This window comes from Octodon degus, unplaced genomic scaffold, assembly GCF_000260255.1.
Source record: "Octodon degus isolate 3935 unplaced genomic scaffold, OctDeg1.0 scaffold00003, whole genome shotgun sequence".
Classification (NCBI taxonomy): Eukaryota; Metazoa; Chordata; class Mammalia; order Rodentia; family Octodontidae; genus Octodon; species Octodon degus.
In genome coordinates, this window is record NW_004524579.1 from 4403576 (window position 1) to 4410688 (window position 7113).

Consider the following 7113-nt stretch of genomic DNA (forward strand, 5'->3'; position numbering starts at 1 on the left):
TAGTGAGTCTCTGTTTTCAGCCTCCCCTTCTTCTTCTTCTTCTTCATTTTTTAATACAGGGTTTCACTACACAGATCACACTCTTAGTGAGTCTCTGTTTTCAGCCTCCCAAGCACTGGGATTACAGGCATGTGCCACCATGCCCAGTTTCAATCACCTTCTGAACATGCCCCAGGGGGCTGGACTAGCACACCAAGGATCCAGAAATTATCCCTCTTATTTAAGGAACTCTTTTTTTCTTTTTTCTTTTTCTGTACCAGGATTGAATTCAGGACCCTGCACTTGCCAGGCAAGTGCTTATTCTTCTGAGCTCTCTCCCCAGTCCAATTGATTTTTATTTTATTAGAGCCTGTGGACTGTGTTGATTAAAGAAGAGCTTCAGAACAATGACTTTTGGTGCGAGTTGGTGCTTGAAAACTATCCTAGAAACTCAGTCTATCTTTATCTTTCTTTTCTCATCTTTTGCCAAGATGCTGAGGCCAAACACTAGAAATTTTCATTAATGAAGACACATTGACTATTTCTTAAGTTAACTCTTTTGGATTAGATTCACAATCAACGCACTTCTAAGATCTTCAATGTTAACGTGCTTTCAAAGCAAGTGGGATTTTCCCTGAGAGAGCAAATGTGTTATTCATTTGATGTGCTGAGAAAGTTGATGTAATAATGTAAATACCAAATGATTTAATTGACAACTGATGCAGTTTCCATTACTGGTTATTTTGGGATTATTCTGAGGAAACATGAAAGGAAACAAATTTAGGGTTTTTGTTTTGTTTTGTTTTGTTTTAACGTTAGTTCTCTGATAAGGTAAGATTTTCCTAACATGGAGACATGTAAGGCAGCTGGAGTTTGTCTGTTCAAATGTCAGGATTAATAAAAAGCTTCAGCAAGAATCTTGTGGCTTTTCCACTTCTTCCCAATATAATTTACTTGAATCCAACATAACCTCATTCTCAAGCTGCTGTGTATTTTTTTTCCTTCCTGCCTGTGTCTGGCATTGTTCAACAATGTTATTTATTTCTGCTTCAAAGTTACTATAGCTTTATAGTGAATGTATTTTTCTTAACATTTCAGTGAATTCATTTTTCTTGTGGTGACAATTAGATCTAGAATGTTAATTTAATCTTTTAACCAAAATTATTTCCCCTTTAATTGCAAAGCTTGATTCTTTTAAAATTTTTCATGATTAGTATTATATAGGGAATTAGTTCTCCCAGGCTACTTTCTACCTTGTTTTTTTGCTTGGTTGGTTGATTGCTTGATGTTTGTTTGTTTGTGGTACTGGGCATTGAATCCAGGGCTCTGCACTAAGAACTAGTCCCAGATTTTTATGTTATGTGATTTTTTTTAGAATGTTGTCTTTTTTTTTGGTGGAACCAGGGATTGAACTCAGGCCCTTGTGCTTGCCAGGCAAGCTCTTATTCCACTGAACCCTCTCCCAGGCCCTGAGTCATGTTTTATTAAATCACAAATTGGTCAGGCTGTAGGCTGTGATCAAACTTACTATTCTCATATTTTATCTCCCCAGCATCTGGGATTAGAAGCTTATGCCATCATGCCCAGATATGTCTTTGTCCTTTTTTTTTAATCCATGAGATTAAATTTTTAGCCTATTTTAAACTTTTAATTCTTTATCAAATTTATACATTTTCTATATTTACTTTATACCTTTTTAATAACTGAAGGTCATATAATCTGTTTCTGTCCCCTAATAAATATTATTTGAAGCTTAAACAGTTGAATTAAATCTAAAGTTTACAAACATGGTGTCCATGTCTTGAAGAACAAATGGACTGCCCCTCAGGCAAGGAACATTTTCACTTGAGTCATCTTGACATGGGTCACGTTCTGGCCCACTATCCCTTGGCACCTTCAGCCCCTGTGTTGAATGCCCTGGGTTGTTGTAAAGTTCATCCATCACATATTTTGTGAATGCCTCACTTTTGGTTTTGTGCATCACCTTGTCTCTTCCGGTATTAACCTCCCTCTTTTTTTTTTGGTACAAATTTGTGTGTGGTTGCTAAGCAACTGAATTTACATGTGTGGTAAGTGCATAAGCTGCTCTTCCTCTGGCTTTCATGATAATCAACAAGGCAACGGATGCCACACCAGCATTGAAAAGCATGTTGCATTGGCCACATTTGTTGCTTTTGGAAAGACTGACTTCTCCAATCAAATTGCTCCTTCTTGGAAGATAAGTTCTGCTTGTGTTGTGCTTCTCTTTAGTTTCTCTTTTTGTTTCATGTTACACATTTCAAAGAACCAATTTGCGTTTGTATTATTTGTAGAGCTCTTAGCTTTCTAGTATTTATGCCTATCAACATTTCCGGAACATTATCTTGTGTCTCTTCATTCTTTCTTTCCTTCTCCTCAGCCCCTTTATTTTATGTATGTTGCAACATTTCATCTAGAATTACGAGACTTTCATATTTTTCTTCTGCATTCCTATTTGTTGAATCATACTTATTTTTTCTCATTTCTGTTTTTATCCTTGAATGTTTAATTGCAATGATACTTTTTATTTCTACAAGTTTGCTTTGATTCTTTTGTAATCTTTCTTTTTTTTAGCCCCTCAATAAATATTTCTTTGAAGTTTCTAATTTTGCTATCATATCTTAATCACTTTACACATTTTACCAGCTTTTTTATTATGTATTTAGTGCAGGGTCCACAGGGTGTCAGTATGTAGATCAGATTCCCAGTGATCCACCTGTTTACAGGCGCCTAAGTGCTGGGATTAGAGGCGTGTGCCACCACAACCAGTCTCAATTGTCATCTCATGATGTCTCAGGGGCAGGGCAGCACGGCAGGCCAGGAATCAAACCTCGATCACTGCATCTGCCTAAGCAAGCACTTTAATCCCCTGAGTTATCTGGCTGGCCCTTTACTGCCTTTTTAAAAATGCCTTATATGAAATTTCTGGGAATCAAAACCTCCCAGCTATTAGTCAGGCTATCTCTTATTCATTCAAATAGTTTTAATACACTTTAATATTTTTTAAACTTGTGATCTAATATTCTGTTGTTAGACTTTTTTAAAAAAGACATAGAACAAATTTACTGCATTTTAAAACTGGGTAATCTAGGATTTTCCATACATTGGAATCTGTTTAAAAATAATCACTTAAAAATATTATGGATCATGATTCTATGTAAGTTCACACCATATTTTTAATCTAACATTAAGGTCAGGTTTCATTCAATTTTTAACTTCTTTACCCCATTAGAATTTAGCCATAAGTTTCTCCATTTAGATCATATTTTACATACCCTTTTCCCAAATGGCCATAACAATCTGCATCCCAGAATATTAACCTGTATCCAAACCTGAAATCATCTTTACAGAGCACGATGATCGTGTTACCAAACAATTTTCCACCTGTGTTAAAACAGTCTTAACAAGTTTGCTGTTATTCCTCAGAAAAAGCTAAGTCTTGAAGTGTTTTTATGAATTTTTCCTTCTCTTTATACTACTTACCCATTATTTTTGCTGATACCTTCTTAAATTCATCTTCACACTCTACAGTTCACCCGTGTGTAACTCGAGTTTCTTGATTAAAGGTACTCTTGTTTTTGGGTCTTTAAACAGCTGTTACTACTTCACAGATAACTTATTTCTTTCCTCTCTCACAGATAATGTTTACTGATTCCATTCCTCAGCATTATGTAAATTTCTCTAGTATGAAGTATTTATCATTCTTGTGCATTTTTCTTAAAAGGTACCTCCTATCAATTCAGTAATTTTCTTTATTGTTTGTCTTCGTTGGCAAAATTATAAACTCCATGAACACAGGAAGAGTGTCTCTTTATCATGCTTACTATTGTGTACCAAGTGCCAAGCTCACTTTCTACACAAAATCAATATAAAGTTACTGTGTGTTTTATGAAAAACATGTGTGCACATATTTAATAAGTGAATGAACAGTTTTTGATTGTGATTCAGCATATACTGTTGAATCTATGCTGGCAATGAAATGAAATTCCAATCCAATTTCATGTATACAGTTGCTTACCTTAAATAAAAATGTCAAACTCATGTAAAATTTTATAACTTGTGCCTGACCAATAAAAATATGTATTTGTATTGCTTTCTAGATCATTGTCCCAGAAATGACAGGTCTGGTGATCAGAATTTACCACCTCTAGGTTTTTAAGGATCGTTAAACTAACTAATCTTTCATAACGCTTTATGTAAATTTGCAGTTATTCTACTTCCTGGCCCTTACAACAAGCTTTTTTTTTTTTTTTTTTTAGAAATATAGTCACGGGGAAGCTGCAACCTTGTTAATATTTCATTGTACCAACTTTAATCTTAAGGATAATCTTTGAATATAGGCAAGAGAAAAGCTAAAAAAGATTATCTGTGAAGAGAAGCAAAGTCACCCTAAATAGAAGATGTGAAGGAGAAAGATATTGCACGCATGATCCCCAGCTGGTCCTGGCATGTCACTGCAGGCAGAAATTCTGAAATGAAAATCAGATGCCACTTTCTTTTTGCCTTACCAGTGAGGGTCTGTGAATGACCTTTCAAGAGCTCTTGACTTGAGGTTGTAGGAGGAAAGAAAGCAAATCAACATCAGTGTTAATGTATATACAGCTAATGGTAGTGATATTCTTCCTTTTAATTATTCTATAATATATTAAGATGTAAAATATACTCATCATAGTTACATTTCTCTTGTTGCTGAGACAAAATACTTAATGCACAAAATTAAGGAAGGAAAGGTTTGTTTAGCTCACCGTTTGTGGAGGTTTCACTCCATAATCAATTGAGTCCAAGGCAGGGTGGCACATGGCACAGGGACACGTTAAGGTGACAGAAAACAGCAAAAGCAACAAGAGCAAGTGGGGAGGCCTTTTCTCCCCTTATATTGTATGAACACTACCCGCCCTTGGAAGAGTACAGCACTCATGACTTCTCTCTGCCCTCCTCTTTCTCATAGAGGTTAAGGATGTTTACCAAGTAATGGCCGTGTTCCTTGCCTAGTCACTTATTAAACTTCTAAACTTCTCAAGTTGAAACAATGAGCAACATCCTAGAGTGCTAAGGGCGTGTTCTGTACACCCCAGGATGTGGAATTGCTGACTCACTTACTTAAGTTTCTAGACTTCTCAAACTGATACAATATATCAACCATTACAATGCTCTAACTTGAATATTAATATATATATTAAGTATATTTTATTGATCCAGGCATCTGTTTGTATGTACAATTGATCCAGGCAGATTGAGATTCTTTCATAATTTTTTTTTATATTTTCAGAAATTTTTTCATGCTCATATTTCAAGAAGTGAATTTATTCTGTGTATGCACTGTCCCCGTTTCTATAAAAAATAAAGTAAAGCAAACCTACAGCTGAATCTTGCCTTAAAATAATTTACAATACAGACAAAAGCAAATATGTATATTTTCTATTCCTTGAAGTTTTTCAGATAGATGTGTTCTTGAATTTAGTACTTTAAAGTACACTCTATTTAACCTTGTACTAATAGATAAAATACAAAAATTTGTAGATTAGTAGGTTTCTTTTAGCTTCATATTCTTGAAGAAGCTGTACTTAATGTATTTGGTGCAGGGTCTCACTATGCAGCTCAGACTCACGTAATCCTCTTGTTTTCAGCCTCCCTAGTGCTGGAATTACAGGTGTGTGTCACCATGACCAGTCTCAGTGGTCAGCTCAGCATACCTGGGGGTGGGGCCAGCCAGAGATCAAACCCCAGTCCCTGTGATTGCCTAAGTAGGTGCTTAGTCCACTGAGCTATCTCATCAGCCTGTAAGCTGTATTCGAATTGTTAGCATTTTGGTAATTGGACAAAAGTCCAAAGCTTGAATTTCTAAAGAATTTGGAGTTGTCATATTACACAAAGAGCTAGGCTTCATTTATATACCTCTTTTATTTTAGTTTTGTCAGAGACGGGTCTTGGGATTTAAAGCTTATTTTTTATTTATTTTTACTAATTTTATTGAGAAAGAAATAGCTACAAGAAAGTTTTGATATACAGCTACCCTCTCTTAGTTCAATGAGAAAAGGATTGTACTAATAGTGTTTAGACAAGATATCATGTCTGCATCTTGTCCTCTGAATAACTACTACAAAGACAATAGCATGCAGTGTATTAATTAATGTAATCTAATTGTTATTTCTTTCTCCATAAAATTAATTAAATAATAAATATAGAGATATCTTCTCTTGAAACTCTAATACTTTTATCATATGAAGCAAATAAACAGACCTCTAAATATAGAAATATGTGCAGTTAAGAAACTAATACATTTTTATTTCAATATTCCTAATGTATTTGTCAAGATTGCACAAATGATTTATCATGGAAACTCTCTGATCATAGAGCTCCAGCTCATTCTACATAGGATAGTTGTTGATTCGTTATTTCATAGAATTGCAACTGCATTCTTATGGATTCTAGAAAGAATGACAAAATGAATCTGAGGTGCTTTTTTATTATATGAATCTATCTGTTTTCTAAACACTGTAGGAAAAGTGGTTTTAATTCAGTAGCTAAGTGCCATTGCATCATAAACGTCAATGTAAAAAGGGCATTAGTATAGCAATAAATCAATTGTAGATTAATTTGAGGAATGGAATTTGAGTAGTATTGCCAAACAAATCCTAGAATTTAGATTTACAATGTGTTAGGCTAGTGCCTGCATGAATCTCATCGTTAAAAATAAAGCAACTTGATATTTTTCGCTTTTATTTTGTCTAATTTCCACTGAAATTAATTTTAGGAAATAAACTACAAGATACTGAGCCTTGGATGAGAGTTGTGTGGAATATTTCTGAAATGAGTTGAATTTATGATACATGTTCCAGATCCAAATGCTTTGCTATGGAGAACACTCTTGTTAATTTCATTATCATTTAGGTAATTTCAAGGAGCTCATAAAACTAACAGTCTGATTATGGCTACAACAGCATTTTTGAAAAGTGATGTCAGGTGCTGTGTGAGAGAGCTCTGGCCATTGCCTTGCCCAGTGTCTCCAGGATTGGTAAGCTCAGTCATGCACAAAAGTCTGTAGGTGTCTGGAGAAGTAACTGACATCTTTCCAAATTTCATGTGTTCCACAGTGGCTGTTAGTGCATGCTCTCA